This window comes from Eurosta solidaginis, chromosome 1, assembly GCF_040869045.1.
Source record: "Eurosta solidaginis isolate ZX-2024a chromosome 1, ASM4086904v1, whole genome shotgun sequence".
NCBI lineage: Eukaryota > Metazoa > Arthropoda > Insecta > Diptera > Tephritidae > Eurosta > Eurosta solidaginis.
The window spans coordinates 249,945,248-249,968,962 of NC_090319.1; the positions used below are offsets into that span (position 1 = coordinate 249,945,248).

The 23,715-nt window shown below is 35.6% G+C and overlaps 1 protein-coding gene and 1 long non-coding RNA gene across 2 annotated transcripts in view; both read right to left on the reverse strand.

Annotated features, from left to right (window-relative positions):
- beat-VII (beaten path VII) overlaps positions 1-23,715 on the reverse strand; it is a 599,011-nt gene that overhangs the window by 474,256 nt on the left and 101,040 nt on the right. The window lies entirely within an intron of this gene.
- LOC137241893 (uncharacterized) lies at positions 7,026-7,704 on the reverse strand. Its single transcript, XR_010950028.1, has 3 exons — positions 7,401-7,704; positions 7,282-7,329; positions 7,026-7,156 (listed from the first exon to the last, which is right to left on the reverse strand). It is a non-coding gene; the product is annotated as an uncharacterized lncRNA (long non-coding RNA).

Sequence of the window (23,715 nt, forward strand, 5' to 3'; positions counted from 1 at the left end):
CGCAAATAGATTTCAACATAGAACGGGCTTCAGAACTTGTTGGTGAATCTTGCCAAGTAGAAATTTTTTGAAACGAAGCAACAATTTTTGTGATGTTTTCTTCAAACTGCATTATGCCATCACGTCTTTCAGACCAGCGCGTTTCACATAGCCCACTTAATGATTCCTGCAGATGTTTTTTTAAAACTATGGTATATTTCGGAGAATGATTTGGAAAACTGATAATTTTTTTCATCGACGCAGTACAATCCTTTGTTTGAAAAACTTTCCACGTTTTCGCAAGCGAGTTATTAAGACAGTGGTTGAAACACGGACAATGATTAGCATTGGTACATATTTTAAGAAGTTCCTGCACAGCACCCTTAACTTCTGATGTCATTACAGGACATACATCCGTTCCAATTCCAACGCAATCTTCAAAAGGTAGTCCTAAATTATTAAAAATATCGATCACTATATGTGCCAAGGCTACACCTGTCAATTTTTTTTCTCCATTTATGACATCTTCTTCTCGGATGGAATCGTACGCATCAAGGAAAGTTACAAAATCTGCTCTTATATTGCCATCGTATAAATACCGAAAACAAAGGCTGAGTTGCCCAGTATGACTACAATAAGTAGTTTCATCGAAAGTAATTGCAAAAAATTTAGTTTTTTTTAACCCTCTATATCATGATAGATTGAATTTCATCTTTGCAGCATTGAATAAGATCGTTTTGAGTCGTGTTACTTATATAAGTTTGGATGTGTAGAATTTAAAATTTCTTCAAGCTCTTTATGACCTGCAGCGACTAAAAATTTCAAAATTGCCCTAAAATTACCCTCATTTGTTGATGATTCAGAAAAGTTAAGTGTACCGTCATCTCTATGGCCTCTTAATGCTAAATTCTGTCGCCCACAAAGAATAATAGTTTTTATAATAATCTCCAACAATCTTCTATTTTTCTGAACTTGTTCCATGCGATGAGAAGAAATCAGATTAGTGATTTCCTTTCCTGGATTTTCATAAGTATTTATGAAATCTTGACTAAAAAGGGCTGACTTAGAGTGATATTTGTTAATAGCATGGTTATTTAGTACACCTTCTTTACCGGACAACTTTGCAAACGATGTCACAGGAGCTTTAACAAGTGCATTGAGAGGAACATTCGATTTCGAGTCACCAGTATCACTTGCAAATAAGAAACAATATTTAAAAAAACATCATTTTCAGAATAAACAAGCCATTCATATTCAGTTAAAAAATGATGTTTACAGTATCGCTTTTCTATTTTTCTTTTCTTCTAGGACTCGAAAAAGGGAAGATATAGTCCTTCGGTGGTACCCAAAGATATTTTAGTAAGTTGTACTTCGTATAATCATTTCCCACAAAATTACCTATGTCGTATTTTTCAACAATATAATTTTGTGAAAGTGATATAGGTACATTCGAACCATTCAGTATTCATAGATGTTGAATGTAACGTTTTCTCACTATTATTATCAACAAACAATATATTAGCGTCGCGATCAGTATGAGTTAAGAGTGGAACAGTACTTCCGTTTTCTAGATTTGTATCATCGCAGACCTGTTCTTGAAGTTTTGGCAGCTTGCTAAAATATTCTTTGAAGTTGTTGGTAGCTCGTCGCTTCTTATTATCTTTTCCACCAGAGTTTCCGTCCTGTAAATATTTATTTCACGTTATTCAAGAATTCTCTTAGTTTAGAAGCAGTGAGCAATATTTGCATGTTATGAAGTTTATCTACTTGAATCTTTTTTGGCGCTGATTCATGTAGCGAATTAGAAATACGTAGACACAAGATTCCTCTTTTGATATTAAAAAAAAAGCTACAAAAAAGGCTATATGCACTTGTTTTCTTGCCGCGACTTCAGTGTATGCATAAACATACTTAGCGGAGTGATGTCAAAAAAAAAAGCTGGTGCAAATATATTGCTCGCTACTATTATTTATACTCGACTGTTGAAAAGCAGTCTGATTCATGAAATTTTATTAAATGTTTAACGATTATATGAAAATAGCAATGTATGCTCGATGGAAAAACGCGAATCACACTTTAATGGAAAATTCGTACTTACCATTTTCGCGTTCCTCCGCCCTCGGTCTTTTAGTTTGCTGGTTATCTGTCACTCGAACTTCCAATTGTCGATTAGTTAAACAGCTTTAATAGTTCACGATGCCGAACGAGTCGGTAAATCGAATGAATTAGGTTAAATTGTTTAATATTCTAAGGTTAATACAGTAGAATCGCGAAAAAGTTAACGAAAACACAAGCTTTAACAAAATTTAACACAAGTACACAACTAACAAGTTTAAATGCCCATGACTAACTATATTTGCGCCACGCGACACCGACAATAATTTTTCACCCAGGAATTCGGGGAATACCCACACTTTTTTTTTATTGCCAAACAAACGGTTAGATTTGAAAAAATGTATGAGCTCAGAAAAGTTAACCAATACATAGTTAACTTTTTAGAGCGGGGCGTGGACGCTCATACTCGGTCAACTTAGCCGAGGGATTAACAGTGTGCGGACTTTAAAATTTTGTTTAGTGGTAGATTTTTCAGAAAATAGTGGTAGATTTATGAAAAACGTGGTAGCATTGGGTTATATTTGAAATATTTTTAAGTAGTGAATATTACTCACTTCTTTTCCTATATATACATAGGTAGGTGGAAGTGGCAGTTATGTACTAAAAACCTAAAGGAAAAGAGATTAAATGGTGATCAAAGCATCGCTAGGTGTTATTTTGAGTTTCATAAAACTATCCTTCTACAAATAATATTGTTTCTCTTCTCAAAAAATTTTGGAAAAGCAAAGGTTCCTTCAAAAAACTTCTATAAAAAAACTACCACCTTTTTCCGGCTTGCGTGGTAGAAGTGGTAGAACTTCAAATAAAAGAAAACTAGTGGTAGAAGTCCGAACAATGGCGATTAATTTTCTCGCGATTTTACTGTAATTGAATATGTGCACTGCAGTTTCTACAGAGTTGACAAATGCTCAGTAGAAAGTGGTGAAAAATGTGAAGAGTGAGAGTGAAGATTCTGAATAAACTTTATTCAATAAATTAAGGTTTGATTCAGTATGTTATCAACAGCGCAAATATTTCTGAGCATTAGACTGATTTGCATGAGCATTCTTACTGTTGAGCGCTAATATTATTTGAAAATTGATACTCAATTAAAGCATGCATACAAAAACTACATTATGAAAAGTAACGATCAAATATCCATCATTATATTTATACAAATACTGCATATAAATATTGGGTCTCTGGGACTTCGTAAAAAAAATTTTGTTCCGAATAAATTTTGGAAAAAAAATCGAGTGTCTCCCCCCGCTACTGAGGAAGAAGAGGTGAGAAAGTGTTAGTATTGAAAAAAATATATACGCCAAAAGCAGCTGGCAGAAAGAGAAGGGAAATAAAGGTGGCGTACGGGTAGAGCCGAGGGAATTAAATAAATGGAGGGCACAACGAGACTCCAGCTTACATGGAGATTCTAACGGGAGTTATCGCTGCGACTCCAGTTGTCACGGAGAAGAAGATAAATGAAGTGACGAAATGGTCCCTGACTGTGGCATAAATAGCTTGTAGCTTTCCCAATGGGGAGCTGTTCACAGAAAGGTGACAATCTGTACAAATGGGGCTGATTAGTATCTTTGTCGAAATGTTGCAGGACGAACCAAAACCGATACCAGCATTCGAAATAGCTCGATGGTACATTGGCGTTGAACTATGTAATTACCTGCATTATTTACGCGACCTTAGATTGGCTGCAGAGAGTTGCTCCAGACCTTCAAAAAGAAGAAGGGGGAGGTTGAAGGTTGTGGATAGAGCACTGATCCACAAGATACCAAAGACCAAGGTTTGGATACCATCTATGGTCGAATGATGCGCTTAACATATTTCTGCTCTAAAACCCTAATATATTAGCACGGGACTGCAAGGTGCTTCATGTATCTCGACCTACTGGTAGGGAAAGGTTTTATTCAGAGCTTGGTAAAATATGCTGGGATGTGGGTAGCATTTATATTCGCCGTGAAAAGAAAAGTCTTAAAGACAACAATCACAAAACTTCAAGAGCAAGGCATACGATCAATCAGACAGGAGAGGCGTGTACCTATCGAAGCATGGGGCTGCTGAATTAAGGTTCACGACAGGCATACTAACATTCACTCTCCTTGGCACCACACGCTTATAACTAGGCCTCGCCAGTATCCGCAGATGTAAGATGTGTGGGATGCAAGAAGAAACGGTTGAACGCATAATACACAGATAAAGGCTACAGCTACCAGGGGAGACAAAAAATTCATATCTCGTGGCAGCTAGTAGGCTGTGTCCGAGAAAACTTCTAGTATGTTCCAAAAGCGCGGTTGTATTTCATAACATAAGTCCTGGTACCCAATTAATTTCTTTCTGTTGATACTATGAAAACATTCATTATATTAGAGTTTTTTACTGACAGTTCAGTTTAGGTTAGGTACATTATAGGGAGTCTTTTCTTCAGGTTAAAATCCATTACACATAAGCATATAAAACTATGTCATTACTACACCAAGTAGAATAATATATTCTAGGATTAAGGGCATTATTCTGTATTGCGAACGAAAGCTGTTGACGATTTCGCCTAGAAATCATATTCTCTATCATTTTCATTCGACCATTACGTTTTATATGCGATGTGATAGAAAAGAAACTTGAGTTTTTCAGAGGCTTTCATCTTCTTTTGGTAAATTTAAAATAAATGGGAACACTCAATTGAAATTTCTAAATGAGTAAATAAATTTAAAAAAATGTAATTCCGAAACGCCAAATTAATTTGATTGCAAACCAAATTTATTAACAAATCAAAATGCTCGTTGTATGAAGGTCTTGTTTTTATGATTATTTCTAAATGACTTAAATCTGAATAAACTAGTAAATACTCATTCTGTATTCTATATCATATCCTCAAATATCTTCTCCATCTGAACATAATGACGTTTAGTTGCCTTGGACTGTTTGCAAGACGGAGATACGAATGAATGCACTGCCTAGGCACGTATTTATTACCTGACCGCTAGAAAAGCTTAGTGGTTTGCGACATGATCCGTTGACCTTAGATGATTATGGATTGCAGCTATCTTTGTGCTAACATTTATTCATATTCTTTCTTACTTTCCATTTATTAAAGCAGAGATGGATTTTCAAGTTCTTAAATTTTTGTATAGAAACGATAAGATATTTATTTTCGTTTGAAAATTATTTTTGTTGTTTACGGCCTCGTTTGAAAATTATATATCGCTTCTTTGTTTTTTCTTATTTTCACCATAGAGAATATACATATTCTACGTTTTCGTCACGTAAAAATCAGCTTATTTCGCCCATTACTTTGATCGTTTAAAAAAATACAAATATACGAACGACTCGTCTCTGAGACGAAATGAACGTTCGTTTCCCGATAGAGAATGACCCTATATTTCACTCTACTTCTATTTACATAAAAACGAAATATGAATTTTGTAATGGGCGAATACTGCAGCTATTTTTGTTTTTAATTCAAAGAACGGGTTGGAACCAGTTTCTGGGATGGAAAGGGTTTCTTTTTCAGTTGAATTCCCTGGTCTTTACGTATATGTTTACTTAAGCGTATCTTATACTTATAGATGCCCATAGATGCCCATTTGACCATAAACATTTCATGCATAAATACATACATACATAGCCAAAAAGCAACAAGAGGCTATCAACAAAGGGTGTTTAGTTGTGGAAAACTAGATCAGTAGTGGAATTCACTAACTTTTTTAACGACATTTGCAATCGCTTTATTTGCGAATCGATAACTATAACGATTTCGTTATTCAGTAACTATTTTGTATCGATATTCGTTTATCGACGATCAGCTGTGTCGTTAAATAAACGGCAAGTAAATTGGGTGCGTTAAAAATCACGATATTATATTTCTGGCAATTTTAGTTAAGAAAGAAAATCGGAACTTTAATTAAATACTTTCAAACACGAAAAGCTGCTTTATTTATAAATCAAATGGCATTAGAGTACTTGGCGTACGTTTTATCACAAAATGAAGAATTACTAAGTCCATCGCCAGTGGTTCATAGAGAAATAGATGACCCATTCCACTTGAATGCAACGGAGTTTCTAAAGCTTTACCGACTGACCATGGACTTGGCTCATGATATTATTTCTCAACTTGATGGTCAATTAAGGGGTGCAAGAATAACTGCGATATCAACAGAGAAAAAAAATTAATACCGCATTTACTTACCTTTTGTTAAAATATGTAAAAACTTTTAAAAGAAGTTAGTATGCGGAATTTATTTATTTTTAGCACTCCTTTTGTGCTTTTCGCATTTTTTAGGTTTCGTTAAGCTGTGCTGCCACATTTCTACTATTAAAACGAAATTTAAATGTCATATATTTCGAGTCGTTAAAACTAAGTTAGTGAATAGTACAATCGATAAGGCAAGCGACAAAATCGTTAATTAAAATCTCGACAAATCGCATCGTTATAAGTTAGTGAATTCCACTACAGGGCTATCCATTTCATAGCACAAATGTGCCCTCTCAATTCACACGTATATGATTCGCTCTGTCGTCGTTAATTGAGTTAGTCGTCGCTTGGCTAGGGATGCAAATTTTGAGGAGCAACATCGATACATCGATGTTTCGATGTATCGACAAAATAAACATCGATAATAAAAAGCATCGGAATAAAAACATCGATACATCGATGTTTTCCGATGTGCTTTTCAGTAGAGTTCAATTTAGGAATAACTACGTGGCTCTAGTGGGTGGGGTGATATTTATAGTCGCCTAGTTTGTGACATTAGCTCACACACCCCGAAATCGAGGAATTTTAAAAAAAATTCGACCAGAAATATATTTTAAAGGCCCCTTTACAATGTGCAGAGGTTTTATTATATATGTATGCAGTTATCGGCCAAAGTCAAAATAGACACTTTACGGAGTTGGCACTTAATTTTTTAAAATAGCGCCACACCTTACTTAATAGAAAATAGAAATTATTAAAAATGTGCAATTTTGTTTTAATTTAATATTAATAATTACAAATGATAGCAGTGCAAGCATCTTCCTTTTAGAAGTAATCAAAAAGCAGCCCATTATTAAATAAAAGCAATCTTGGTCAAAGTAGCTGAAAATAAAAAATATTACGCTGTTACCAAACGTAATCAAAGGCGATTTAAAAATTAATTATTATCCACATAATAAAATTATTCCAAAAAGCCCGGGATACTAATTCACGATCTACATATTTACCTCACGCTTTTGCACTGGCCATACTGCACTTTCGATTAAGATATTCACCTATTTATTTAGTATAAAATATTCATTAGAAGTTACATCATAATTTAAAACAATTATTATTAATAACTTACCATTTTAACATCAGTTTGCAGCAACTTAACAAAAAAAAAAAGAATGGAGTCAATAAATGCAACTTTAGAGATGTGGATGTTCGAAACATCGTCAAAGTTGACATCGATGTATCGGCAATTTTTCGATATTGAGTAATTTTGAAACATCGGATTTTCATCATACTATCGATGTTTTAAAAACATCGATGTATCGTTTGCATCCCTACGCTTGGCACTTGGCGTAGCAACATCGGTGATGGGTATTGGCTGATCGGTATCAAACATGTATAAAAAATTATTCGCGATACATACGCTTGTCGTTAGCTCGTTGCTTGCTAGTAAGCGACTAAATGAAAAATAAATTCACCCGCACAATCATCGCGACGATTGCGGTCTCACTAATACAGGTGCACTTTCAGTTTTGAATAGCCCTGGTCTAGATGCTAGATTAGACCCTTAAGCTTTTGGTAATTGAAGCTCAAGCTAATGTGCCCTTTGGGTGCGAAATTGTTGCGCGAATTTTGATTGGAGGAGGAAACCCAAGGAGGTTTTACGTAGTAATTTATAACTGAATGTAAGTGCATTCACAATATACTAACAAATGTTTATGAATGGCTGATTCTACGTAAAGTGGGATGTTTCAATCTGACATTGAGCTCGTTTAGAGCCCCCGAAATATGCTCACATTAAGCCATTACTTTTGTATTATTTGGCTGACCGTATTCATTCAGAAAATTCTGTAGATAAATTTCCTTCTTGCTGTTTTTCTTAATTATACTTCAATCTGGATAGAATAGAGCTAATAGCCACTTCCTTCTTGTAGATGTCGCTCATTTGCTGCAACGTCTTCATAACTTAAAAAACACAATTTTCCAGGAGATTCATTCAAAGATTTTAACTGCTATATGTTGCGCATATAAAAGAATATTTTCATTTTTATAACACGAGCTAAATTTTTAAATGATCACGAAGATTTTTTTATACAACATAGATCATGATATTGGATACGTTTATATGTTATTAACTCAAAAGTCATGTTTTTTGAGTTATGACGGCGTTGCAGCAAATGAGCGATATGTATGTTATATATTTATTTTTTGTTTGCCATTTGAATTAACGCGGAAAGAGATTCCATCGCACATAAGCATTTTTGAGACTCCTGTTAAATTATATCGTAGACATATCAATATACATACATAGCTTTGTTTTTTGTAAGTAATGAGCATAAATTAGATTCCAGAGCAACTGAACTGCTAAGGGTTATGAAACTGGTTGATAACAAGAAGAATCATTGCGTGATAGTTTTTATCTTCAAAGTTTTAGCACAAAAGCGTTCTAGTTTACGTTGAATCAGCCGTATTTAAGGGAAAATATGTACATATAAATACTTGTGTATTTACTATGCTCATACTTTACGAATGTATATACTTACATATAAACAAATATTGAATTTCCTAACACCATACGATTAACATAGCAACAATTGGTAATGGCTTCTAGGTATGTACATGGGCATGTACATACGTATATCATGATTTATGTATATACATACCTATTATGAGCCTTATCGCACTTTCAGATACTTTTCTTATATATGTACGTACAACACATATGTACTTATATATGCATATAAAATAAAAGACCCGTCACATACGCAGTTTTTCATATAGATACGTTTAACTCAACCTTATGCCTTATGAGTGGAGAACGGCAGATTGAGCGACACTGGCGCCATCTGACACGAAAAAGTAGCCAACTCCCGACTTTTGTTGCAAGCAAAGCAGAAGAAGACGAATTTGACATTTGCTATAGCTTAGGGTACTGTCACACTTTGCAAGTGAAATTATTTTTCCCACTCGTTGGTACTTTTCAGAGATAAAAACTGCAATTTTACACATGATTACGACACAAAAAATGTAAGCAAGTATTTTCATTGTATAGAGAGACTGTTTAAAACAGTGCTTCTAGAAATTTTGTATGTGAATGGGCAAGGCGAAATAAACTTCAATTGCCGAGCCTGAAGTTTCTTCATATTTACAAACGCAACATCTTTCGTGATTGGCATGCATTAGATTGGGTTGAACGCAGCTATACGAAAAACTTCATTGTGTCGCGGCCATAAATGTTTGTAGGTTGATCGGGCCGGTCAATAAATACCTCACCTAAAACCTTACTTTGAGAAAACCAAGAAAAGTACAAGATTTCAAAAATGCGTAATGTGTGTTTCAAAGGGCACACTGGGTTTACAGTTAAAGAAGCAAAAGTTTTTCAGGAAAATACGCATTTAATTTCACACGAAAAAAAACACATGTATCGAGTAATATTATCATTGTAATTCAAAACTTAAATTTTTTTATACATATGTACTTACTTAAATAAGTATATCGAGTAACAATGTTCTTCAAATTCAAAATTAACATTTTTTATATCCTGATTTAAATATATGAAATTTTGCTTAGAGCAAAATTTACAATAATGATTTTTATTTAATCGAAAAGTAGTGATTTCAATTGTTCCGATCGCCATTATTGTTATATTTTGTAGGAGCTATTTGTTCTGTGATTTTCTCTTTGGCTCTTGCAGCTGTTTGCCTTGTTTCAGGTCATTAAATAACATTCGGAATAGAATCGTTTGTATCTTCGAATATATTACCATCCACTGAGGAGTCATCGATTAAAACAAGAAGTTCTTCCGATTTTACAACAGAACTTGATTCCGGCGGCCCATTTGTTTCTTCGAAAGCCTCTTAATATCGCGTTCTAATTGTCTCTTAATATCGCGTTTACCGCCTGTTAAATAGCATGTCTAATTTCTTGAGCCTAAATTGACATAAATGATACCCTTCGTGGTTGGTGGTCTCATGACCAAGTTTTGATGGAGATTCATATATTGTGCAATGCTTTATGATTCGAGAATCGAATAGGAAATTAAATAAAAAGGACTTACGTCATTTTGCTCTAAAGTATGTAGCTATAAGTGATTTTTTTTATTGTTTTCACAAAATTTCTGTGAAGTTAAGTTATCGTAAATGAAGTAGTTATGACCTTAGATTTGCAAACTTAAGGCCACTTCGAGAAAGAATCGATGATTAAAACTGAGTTATGTATATCCACGAACAGGGCGAGCTAAATCTGCGTGAACACGCAGGGCCATAAAGAGAAAATCCGGGCCCGGGACTAAGCAATTTACGGGCCCCCTATAAAAAATCCACTAATACATTTGATTAACTTGAAATACATTCGATCTCATTCATTAATCATTATTGATGGATTACATCAAAAAAACTTTGGCCACATCAAATAAATGAGTTTTGTACTAAGAGCTGAAATATAAATTAACACAGAATATTTACTATTTATACTATTTTATTGTAACGCAGAAATAAAATTCTGTTTTAACAGCCACATATTATTTCAAATAATCTTTTCTAGTTATTTGGAAACTTTTTAATACATTTCTGATAAATTTAAGGATGATTATAAATTTTAATTATTCAATATAGAAGGTTCGGATATCAAAGACTGGCTTTTCTTGCTTTTCGCTGCAAATTTTTTTATAATAATATCAAAATTTAACTGTCTTGCCAAAACGGATTCAACACAAAGCGTGGCAAGTCCTAAAACTCGCTCTTTAGATAAACACGGTCTATGAAAGTTTTTGATTCTTGAAAGGACGCTGAAGGAACGTTCTGCACTAGCTACAGTGACAGGTATAGTGCAAAAGATACGTAAAGTAACACAAATGTTGGGGAAAATTGTATACAGATTTTGAACATAGACGGCATTTAGCAATTCCAATGGTGACAGACCTTTATCAAAATTTGCTTCGTAAATGTGTTTCAAGTGAATTATTTCGCATTCTAAGCTTTGAGAAATGTCCGACTTGTATTTTTCGATAAATTTTGCTGCGCCCGCCCGAACCGTAGTTTCATCCATGTCTTCAAATTCTCACAAAAAGGAAAACGTCTTGCTCAAATTTTTCATAGCTGCAAATCGTTCAGTAATGCCAGTGATTACCGAATCAACGATCACCAGGAATGTATTGTTTATAAAATCAGACTCTGAATCCGTAATTATATCATTAAAATTATCTTCAGAACGTCTTTTGGGTTTTCTTTTTCGAAAGTCCGGAAACTTTGACGAGATGTTCTATTGAATAGCAACTGTCTTACATTCGTTTAAAATTGTTTCCCATTGGTTCCTGATCAACTTCAAATCAGATAATAAGGCATCAGGATGTCGGAGTAGTGGTAGTCAGTATTTTGTTGAGGATAGCTTGATACATTCGAACTTGTTGATGTACTTGCGAATGCCGGTAACATCTCCGTGGCTCCGAGGAAATAATTGCAGCAGGAAATTCTGCAGCATCAACACCACATAAATTGAGACTGTGGGTTGCACAAGGCGAGTAATCAGCATTCGAGTTTTTGTCGAGAATGTAACGTAGTGCTCTGTTGTAAGCTCCTTTCATATTGGCGCCGTTATCGCACCCTTGTGCACGACAATCTTTTAATGGAATTTCGTGTTTACCTAGGGTATGGCAAATTAGATCAGCGATTTTCTGACCAGTTTTTTGGTTACAATTCACAAAAGCCGAAAACCGTTCCTGAATTTTAAAATTGGTTGCTTTCGAATTGAAATGGAGTTAGCGCAAAGTGAACGTAGTCAACGTGACTAGCATCAGGCATAGCATCAACGATAATAGCGAAATACTTTGCTTTCTTGCCTTGATCTAATATAGTTTCCCTCACGTTAGGTTAGGTTAGGTTGAACTGGCCGGTCCACGAGGGCCTCACATAGACTGAGTAAGTCCGTAGTGTTACCAGAAGTTTGTTTTAATGACCAAAATGAAAAACCCTATCAAAAACCAGGACCTATGTTATAAAATAACTCCGTCCTCTTGGGAAATACTAGAAGCTTCCTAGGACTTAAGCCACTTGCTGCTTCTAGATCTGACAGTTGTATCACTCCTAATAGCTGAAGTTTTAGCCTGGCAAGGGCAGGGCAAGAGCACAGAACGTGCTCGATCGTTTCCTCCTCCAGCCCGCACTTTCTACATATGCTATCACTGACCAAGCCTAATTTAAAGGCATGTGACGCCAGAAGGCAGTGTCCAGTCAGAATACCCGCCATGAGCCTACAGTCCTCTCTTTTTAATGATAGAAGCAACTTTGTTAGTCTAAGGTTGTAAGACCTGCACATAATCTTCGGCACTATACAGCCCCGCGCTCGAACCCACGCCTTTCCTGCTTGGTTGATCATGTGCAGCTCTCGACTTCGCTTAATTTCGTCCAGTCTAAGCTAGTTCATCCGCTTTTTCATTCCCATTTATTCCCATATGCCCTGGGACCCAATATAAATGTATGCTTCTCCCTGTCCCGATTCTCTCCAGGGACTGCTTACACTCTAACACGCATTTAGATGTTGTGCTATGCGAGATTATTGCCTTAATTGCTGCTTGACTGTCAATATAAAAGTTAACACGGTTGCAGCTTAAGTTATTTCTTCCAGGGTTTCTACTGCTTTGGTTACGGCTACTATTTCCGCTTGGAAAACGCTACAGTAATCCAGCAGCCTGTAGGATCTGTTTATTTTCGGATCAGCACAGTATACCGAGGACCATACTCCTTCCACTACTTTGGAACCATCGGTGTACACATGTATCGCCTCGTCCGCCATTTGAACACCTTTGTGCCAACCGTCCACCTCTATTGTGGCCTTAAGTTCTCCCTCGAAGCACAGATAGGGAATCAGGTAGTCTGTTCGTCTTGTGATTGATGACGCTATACTACTATGGCTGTATGGTCGGCGCTCAAGCTGCCCGAGGCATCGAGCCTGGTTGCAGTTGTTAACGCTATGTTCTTTGCTACCAGGTCTACAGGTGGATTGTGCAGAATGGCATACAGTGCAGCTGTCGGGGTTGTTTTCAGGGCTCCCGTAATGCTAAGCATTGATAGTCTGCATACCCCCTCTAAGGTTGCTTTTTGTGTGGCTTTCCACCAAACAAGAACTCCATAGTATAGGATAGGGCTTACAATCGCTGTAAAAAACCCAATGAGAAAGAGAGGGCGATAAGCCCCACGTACACCTCAGCATTCTTTTACATGCATAAAGGGCGGCTGAATCCTTCTTCACCCTCTCCTCCACGTTGAGCTTCCATGACAGCTTACTGTCTTGGTTTATTCCTAGGCACTTTGTGTAAGGTTTCTCCTGTAGGGTCACCCCTCCTAACTTAGGCCTGATCCATTTTGGGACCTCACGTGCTTTGCACAAATTTCTATAAACACGTTCTGAATGTCTGGGGAAAGATAGTGAACTTGTAAACGTTTGTGCCGCTGTTGTGAAATCCTAACTTTCTCCAAATTATCTCTAAGTATCGGATCATAATGGCTTATGAGTTCTAAGATGCCCACAAAATTTTTATTATTTCGTTCACCAAGATATATACTTTCGCATTTAAAAGCTAGGCCTCTTTCAGCCAAAAATAAAAAAAAGTGTTCAAAATTCTATATAAAATTTCTTTCCACTTTTGAGTTTCAGTGATTAAGCTGTTCATTGATAAATGCATCAATTGTAGCCTCCTTTTGAATTAGATTTTGTAAAAATCGCCATTGAATGTAACATTTAATGTGATCTTGAGTATTTTCGTGTGATGGCAGTTTATCGTATAGCTTCGTCCATACCTGGAATTTTAAATATCCGCCAGGAAAACAAATTTTAGGTCGATTTAAAGTATTGGTGCTTACTCCACCCTAACCGGTCACGCTCCACTTTCTCTCCATTTGGCAAGATTCTGTTTAACAACGAGGTAGGAAATGCCTCGTCATGACAATCATGTGGAAAAATAACAGGACACTTTTGATGACCTCGACGAATTATTTCGTTGACTTCTTCAGATCGCAAAAACTCATTATTCACGGTACCGATATCGGAGTCGTTTAAATAATCTGGACTTCGATACAGAGTTTATCTTTAACAGCTGTTTCTCGCAATTTCTTTATTGAGTTATAAGCCACTTTTTCATAGACCGGGTCACATATGTGCTTTCAAGCTTCGTATCCGGGTTGTTAGTTTGACCAATACGTGATAAACTATCCGCACCATTTAGAGAACCTTTGATATATTCGATTTTGAAGCTTGATATTATGAATGCCCATCGCTGCATACGTACCGCTGCCATTATTGGAATATCTCTACGATAACCAAAAATAGTGAGCAATGGTGTATGATCACTTTGGAGTGTAAAATACTTACCCAGTAATGCTTCCTTCTCAATAGTGCTATAATTCAATTCTGCATTATTCAATGCTCTAGAGACGTAAGCTATTGGTCGAGGGCTGTCTTGCATGCGTCGGTGGACAGAACAATTTGTAGTTCCTGATTAAAATGTACTAAAACTTTTTCAGAGCAGATTTCTGATTTCATCACACCAAATGCTTCTTGACAGTCAGAATTACATTTGAATTCAACATATTTTTTAAGTAATTTGTACAATGGGGAAATTTTTTCAGCGAAATTTTGTATAGACCTTGAATGATAATTTACTATTCCAATAAATGCTCGAAGCCCTGAAATATTCTTAGGTCTTGGTGCGTTGAGCACGTTCGTAGTTCGTTCTTGGTTTCTAGTTAAATCATCTTTTGTGATGTCAAATGCGAAATAAGAGATTTTTGTTTTAAAGAATTTGCATTTATTTATTCTAAGTTTAAAGCCAGCTGCTTCTAACTTGTTCAAAGCTAGTGGCAATGTTTTCAAATGCTCAGGAAGAGGCGGGACCCTTGGCCGTTATATCATCTTGATAGACAAGCACGTTCTTAACGGTGTACAACATTGCCTTTTGGAAGATTGCTGTAACAGGTTTTACACCAAATGGAAGTCTGGCCATTTTTAAAATTCCTTTGTCTGTACTACACGTACACAATTTTTGTGCTTCTTCATCAAGAACTATTTGATTACCTACATGCATTTGACATATTTAATTTCGTAAAAACTTGACCTTCTTCCATTGATACGAATACTTGATCAATTCGTGGTAAGGGGTACCTAAAGTCAATCAAAAATTTATTTATTGTGACCGCAAATCTGAATTCCTCCTGACGGTTTAAGGATCGGAACAAGTGGCCTTCCCCAATCCGAATCATCAACGGGAACCAGCACGCCTTTTCCAACTAAGTCATCTAGTTGTTACCCTATGGGTATGGGTCTTGGCTTGAAAAATACAAGTACTACGTCTTTCGAAATAGGTAAGGAAATGGTTGAAATATTGTATTTACCTAAGCCACCAACCATCCCCTCTATTGTGGATCTCAGCGCCTCTTCGATACGCAGATACGAAATATGGTAGTATTTTCGTCATGTAATTGATGACGCTATATTACAATGACCGTTTGGTCTGCACTCAAGCTGTCCAATTATTTTTTTCTGGAACTACTTTGAATTTTTTTAAACTTTATTTGAATTTTAATTTGAATAAATACATATGTTGGCTGCATTTTTTAAAAGTGTTTAATGTTCCTTTCCTTGTATGTCGCTTCGAACAAAATAGCTTACAATGAAATCATTTTGTTTTGGAATACTTTCTTTATTGTACTAGAAATAAGTTCAGCTATCTCACATTTAAGTACAACAGAGGTATAGCAGCATCTTTTATTTTGCTATCCTAGTGAACTTGTTACCCCAATTCTTTGTTTTCATAGTTGACAATGTCAAAATAAGATAATACATAGTCCGGGCGCAGGTGTTGCTAAATGTCAGTCGTAATTGCAAAATGCTCCCACAACAACAAAAACTGCATTCCTTAGCTCATAAAGATGGGCTGACTGAATGTGCGGCAAGGAAAATTAAATACTCTAGTATTCGAAAGTGAAAGAAAGAAACCTGTAAAAATTATTTTGTAAAAATTACGTAATAGAATTGTCGCAGGTATAACCATAGTAAATACGTATATATGTACATATGTATATACGAAAATGCTCTCATGTACATATAAATACCGTATTAATTTTTTTACCCTGAAATTGAAAGCTCAGGCTTTGTTTTGTAATAGAGGATTTTTTTTATATACAAACCTAAAAAAATTGAGCCTACAAAATGAAAACAAGAAAGAATATTATATACGAACATAAAACAAGGAAAAAAGAGATACTGGAATGCTAACAAATTTGTATAGCCCCTAAATGACATAAAATGCTTTTAACTTTTTTCAAGTATTCATCCCCGCAAGTATTTTCGAACACAAGTATACGAGTATGCAGATTCAGTTGCTTACATACATACATATGTACCTAAATACATTTTACGTATAAAGTATAACCGTTTTCAGAACTATACTGTTATTTGTATGCAAACAAGGTACCTTCATTCTCCTATTATCATGTACATTTATTCATGCATAGTAACGGGTTTAACTGAATTATTAGTACTGCGCAAAAGTAGTTATTTTAATGTTTTAATTGAAGCGACAAAAAGGTTTAAGAAGTAAACAGCAGTACAGCATTTATGACTAGATCAGTGGTGGCAACGCCGGAAGAGCTTCGAATACAAACGCATTTTTTATACTCAGCGTGCTTTGCACACAGAGTATAGTTACTTTGATTGTTAGTTGTACAGGTATAAAGGAATCGAGATAGATATTGACTTCTATATGTATGTATATCAAAATCATCAATATCGAAAAAAAAAAAAAATGATTGTCCGGCCGTCTGTCAGTCTGTCCGTCCGTCAACACGATAACTTGAGCAAATATTGAGATATCTTCACCAAATTGGGTATACGGGTTTTTCTGGACCCAGAATAGATTGGTACCTATTGGAAATGAGCGAAATCGGACGATAATCACGCTCGCTTTTTCGATATCGAAAATTTAGAAAAATGGAAAAAATGAGATAGTTCAAAAACGAACAGCTAGGTAATGAAATTTGGTAAGTGGATTGGTTTTATGACGCAAAACACAAATTCCAAAAAATGTTGGAATATGAGAGGGGCACCACCCACATTTAAAAGAAGAATATTGGGAAGTTTAACAAGCCGTAAATCAAAAGCCGCTAAAGGTATCACATTGAAATTTGGCAGAGACACTATCCTTGCCAAATTTTATAGACCAAGTGAGGATAACGAAAATCGGTTAAAGACCGCGTCCACTTTTCCTAAAGGTCTAACCTTAACAAAGTTTGCAATAACTCTGTGGTATTTAACAACATTTGACTTATATTCTGCTTCAGTGGTGGTAGGTATGGTTGAGCTAAGAACAAAACCTAAAAATATTTTGAAAATGGGCGTGACCCACCCCTCTTTTTGTGATTCTTTCCATAATACCTTTAATGCCATAAGTCGAAGAAAAATCTCCCAATCCGTACGAAATTTGGCATAAGCATTTTTTTCATAGCTGCAACTGTTTGCTCTGAAAATGAGCGAAATCGTCTGAAAGCCACTCCTACTTTTTATACTCAGCGTGCTTTGACTCAGAGTATATTCAATTTGGTAGCATAACGGTTGATCGTTATGACATAAACGAATCGAGATAAATTCAGACTTTCATATATGAAAGTCCTCAGGATGAAGTTCATTAAGCCATGTCCTTCCGTCTGTCTGTGCACACTATAACTTGAGTAAATATTGAGATATCTTATTGAAAGTTCGTATATGGGTTCCATGGCATTCATCTCCCATCGCTATTTAAAATGAGCGAAAACGGATAATAACCACGCCCAATTTTTGCATATATAACGTTTTGGATAACACAAACTGATTATTAAGTAAATAATACACCTAGAATGTTGAAATTCGATGCTTGAACTTATATTAAGAGACTTGTTAAAAGCTGCAAAATTTTTTGGAAATGGGCGTTGCACCGCTCACTTGTGATAAAATCAATTTCACAAATGTTAACATAAATAACAAGTAAGGAAGGCTAAGTTCGGGTGTAACCGAATATTACATACTCAGCTGAGAGCTTTGGAGACAAAATAAGGGAAAATAACCATTTAGAAAAATGAACCTAAGGTAACCCTGGAATTTTTTCGAGAGAAAAGTTCTTCGAAAGATTTATGGACCTCTACGCGTTGGCGATGGCGAGTACCGAAGAAGATTTAATGATGAGCTGTACGAGCTATACGCAGACATCAACATAGTCCAGCGAATTAAAACGCAGCGGCTGCGCTGGCTAGGCCATGTTATGCGAATGAAAGATGATGCTCCGGCCAAGAAAGTGTTTCTATCGGAACCCGCCTATGGAAGCAGAGGTAGAGGGCGGCCCCCACTCCGTTGGAAGGACCAGGTGGAAAACGATTTAAACTCCCTTGGTGTGACCAATTGGCGCCGGTTGGCGGAGCGAATGAGCGACTGGCGCGCCTTGTTGGACGGCCATAACCGTTTAGACGGTTAAGCGCCAATTAAGTAAGTAAGTAACCCTGGAATGTGTTTGTATGACATTGGTTTCAAATAGAAGGTATTAAAGAGTATTTTAAATGGGAGTGCGCCATAGTTCTATAGGTGGACGCAATTTCAGGATATCGCCATAAAGGTGGAGCAGGGGTGACTATAGAATATGTGTTGTACGATATGGGTATCAAATGAAAGGTGTTAATGATTATTTAAAACGTAGTGGGTTTAGTTCTATAGGTGGACGCCTTTGCGAGATATCGCAATAAGGGTGGACCAGGGATGACTCTAGAATATGTTTGGACGATATAGGTATGAAATGAAAGGTGCTAATGTGTATTTTAAAAGGGAGTGGGCCTTAGTTCTATAGGTGGACGGCTTTACGAGATAACGCCATAAAGGTGGACCAGGGGTGACTTTATAATGTGTTTGTACGATATGGGTACCAAATTAAAGGTATTAATGAGGGTTTTAAAAGGGAGTGGCCCTTAGTTGTATATGTGAAGGCGATGTCGAGATATCGACCGAAATGTGGATCAGGGTGATATTTATTTATATATGTAATACCACGAACAGTATTCCTGCTAAGATTTCAAGGGCTTTTGATTTCGCCCTGCAGAACTTTTTCACTTTCTTCTACTTAATATGGTAGGTGTCACACCCATTTTACAAAGTTTTTTCTAAAGTTACATTTCGCGTCAATAAACCAATCCAATTACCATGTTTCATCTCTTTTTTCATATTTGGTACAGAATTATGGCATTTTTTTCTTTTTTCGTAATTTTCGATATCTCAAAAGTGGGCGTGGTCATACTCGGATTTCGGCCATATTTTACACCAAGATAAAGTGAGTTCAGACAAGTACGTGAACTGAGTTTAGTAAAGATATATCGATTTTTGCTCAAGTTATCGTGTTAACGGCCGAGAGGAAGGACAGACGGTCGACTGTGTATAAAAACTGGTCGTGGCTTCAACTCGCCCATTCTGACAGAAAACAGTTATCGTCATAGAATTTATGCACACACCAAATTTCACAAGGATTGGTAAATTTTAGTTCGACTTATGGCCTTAAAAGTATTCTAGACTAATTAAATGAAAAGGGCGGAGCTACGCCCATTTTGAAATTTTGTTTTATTTTTTATATATATATATATTCTGTAAAGATTTTAAATTTTTTGTTAGCGCAAATATACAGACCAATTCTAAATATTCTCGCGGATTTTTTTATTCCCGCGGAAAATTTCCTCCAATTCTGTTCTCCTAGGGAGAACAATAATTGGGGAATAGGAATTTCGAATTTTCGAAGTCAGCTGTTTTGTCAATTGAAATTTCGTTGCACATTTCTTATTTTGTTTAAAAAATTGAAAAGTTTAATTACTGTTGCAAATTAAGAAATAAAATATAAACAATGCACAGTATTTATTGCATTTCATGTGGTATTCACTGAAATGAGTAATGAATTGGTGCCACAGCAACATCAACAGCGGAACATAAAAAGAAGACGGCCGCATAACACAAATCTGCCGGAGTTGCCTGCTTTCATTCAGGAAAGCAATTTTCTGGCGGCCAAGTTGAGTTGAATTCGTCCTTCGTCATATGCCAAAATCTATTTAAGCCTTCTTAAAAATCCTTGCGCCATTTCTGGATGGCTGCATCAAATATACGAAGAGCTCTTCCGTTGCTTATGATATACTTTTCGACTTAAAATAAAGAATATTGTGATTGTAGTTGTTGTTGTATTAACAGTGAGAATATTGTGGTAGAATGTAAATACATATTTTAGCACAAATTTGTACAAATAAGTGTTCTTTCTTAAAAGAATGAATTTCCTTTAACTATTTTGATGCATTCCCTTTAATTTAACTAGTGAAAAAACTTCTATGAAATGGCAGAGAAATCTCCCTCTTCCTCACATTCATAATACTTACTTTTCTCCCATAACCGGTTTCCGCTTTTTCGAACATTGTTCAGAATAGGAGGAAAGGGAGAAGTGAAAAAACTCACAAGGAAGTTTTATTTAGAATACGAGGAATGGGAGAAGGGAAAAAACTCGCACGGAATTTTGGTTTAGAATTGGGCTGATAGTAATAGGAGAAACGCGCCTGCCAAATTTCATCGTGATATCTTCAACGACTGCGAAATTACAGCTTGCAAAACTTTTAAATTACGTTCTTTTAAAAGTGGGCGGTGCCACGCCCATTGTCCAAAAATTTACTAATTTTTTATTTTGCGTCATAAGTTCACCTACCATGTTTCATTGCTTTACCCGTCTTTGGTTAAGAATTATCGCACTTTTTCGGTTTTTCGAAATTTTCGATATCGAAAAAGTGGGCGTGGTTGTAGTCAGATTTCGTTCATTTTAAATACAGATCTGAGATGAGCGCCCAGGAACCTACATACCAAATTTCATTAAGATACCTCAAAATTTACCCAAGTTATCGTGTTTACAGACGGACGGACAAGGCTAAATGAATTTCTTTTTTCACCCAGATCATTTTGATATATAGAAGTCTATATCTATCTCGATTAGTTTATGCCGTTACGGATTACCGTTATGCGAACAAAGTTAATATACTCTGTGAGCTCTGCTCAGCTGAGTATAAAAAAGCGTTAAAACTATCATAACAAAATTCAATAGAATGCTTCGTAGAAAAATTAACGAAATCGGTTAAAAACTACTCCAACTTTTATAGATTTTTAAAAGGGCAGTGGATGAATAAAATAAGCTATATCTTTGCAGAAAAGAGCTTTACATAAATGGTGTTTCATTTCCGAAGTGTAATTAAAACAATAAGGAAAGAAAACTCGAATTTTTGAAAATGGGCGTGGCGAGTGTTTAAAAGGGTCGTAGACTAAAATAATAAGCTATATCTTAGCGAAAAATAGTTTTGCATTAATGATATTTCACTTACCGACTTTTATTGTAGGTTCTTTTTTTAATGAGCGGTGCCACGCCCTCATTCCGATCAAGTATTACAGAACATTTCTAGAGCCTCAAAAAAATAAATAAATCCCTTGTAACAAAATTCGAAAAAGTAAATTATCTCCAGGGAACTGTACAATTGATACTCACGGTGAGTATTTAATGTTCGGTTATACCCCAACTTAGACCCCCTTACTTGTTTTGTAATAGGATGTGTTTACATCGAGAATGTTTGAGTATAGAGTTCAATCATGAGATGTTGACTGCTTGAAGTACAAGCCAAAACTGATTGACAGCTAGCTTCACTGAATCTCCTTCGCTGCACTCACAGGACATGTAGGTGAACACCGAATAGTTTTCCGAAGCTCTCGAATGCACCACTGGAGTAGATGAATGAACATACGTACAGATCTAAAGAAAACTATGCCAAATATCAGATTTTTTAACGTTATCCATACGCTAATGCATATATTTGCTTTATTTTGTGTTGTATATGAGCTCTAAAGTCATAAATTTGTGGTTATTTCTTCTACAAAAAAAGTTGTTTCTGTTAAAAAGTTTCGTGTCGGATACGGTTACCAAAGTGCGTGTCACATGGATAAACCCTCTTAAACTTCTTGAAATTAATGGATTTTAATGGGTCTCGCTTCCATGTCTGGAGCAGGAAATGCCAATTTCATAACCTTCGCGATGTTTATCTAATTTTGAATTGTGCCACCTCATAAGTAGTAAGATAATCCCTACTAAAAAATTTGGGATTATGTCACTGCTATGCCATTTGTAAATATTCCGTGGCAGCCCCTGGAAGGTAGGTATTTCCAATCATTTTTACTTCCATAGGTTTTATATACGAATCGCTCATACATTTTTGTTATTTTTTTTTATAACGGAAATAGTTCCTTGTTTGACAAAAGACCAAATATTTGGATTGATTTTGCCCATACTTTGTTTTTTGCATACTTTGCGGCAAATTGCGAATTTAAAGTGGAGTTCTCATTTCTTGTATTGGTCATAACTTCTGAACGAGTAAAGATATTTTAACCATTTTTGTTTAAAATGAAGCGTACAACTCTATTTTTTAAGTACGAGCTTTAAAATTTTTGGTTGAGCTACTGTTTCTAGTACTTTACAGTTTTTTCTGCAAGTTTGAGAAAAATATTTATGATCTCCACCTTTCCCAAAAACTAAATATTGCTCAATATTTATACCTTTCATGAAAATGAAATAGTGTACTAATTTCGTTACGAAACCCAAAATTGTAAGTCCTTAAAGGAAAATAGATAGACCCACCATTAAGTATACCGAAATTATCATATGCACATATATTGTTGTCTGAAAAAATCATAAAGATCGGTGGTATATATATTATATATATGGTGGTACATATAGTATACATATATGGTACATATATATATGGGGAAATTTTAGCCCCATTTTAACAGATAGAAGCTTCAAATTTCACCGAATGCTTACGTATATAGCATATATTGTTGTCTGAAAAAATAATAGCGATCGGTTGTATATATAGTATATATCTCATACAACCGATTGTTCAGATAAGAAACTTTGCGTGATTTCTGCCCCGTTTTAACAGCTAGAAGCTTCAAATTTCAACAAATGCTTACGTATATAGCATATATTGTGGTCTGAAAAAATCATAGAGATCGGTGATATATATATTATATACTTCATATAAACTGTCATTTTTGCCCCTTTTTTACGGCTAGAAGCTTCAAAATTCATCAAGTTTCATCAAATAGTTACGTTTACGTCATATATTTTTGAAATACGTGATTCGTAGTCATAGTTTTTACATGCAGACCACAAAAAACGTGAAGCTTTGCATCCTCACACAAAGTACCTACCTAATTTTATACCTTTCATGAAAATGAAATGGTATATTAATTTCGTCACGAAAGCCAAAATTGTAAGTCCTTAAAGGAAAATAGATAGACCCACCATTAAGTATACCGAAATTGTCAGGATGAGACGCTGAGTTGATTTAGCCATGTCCGTCTGTCCGTCTGTCGGTTTG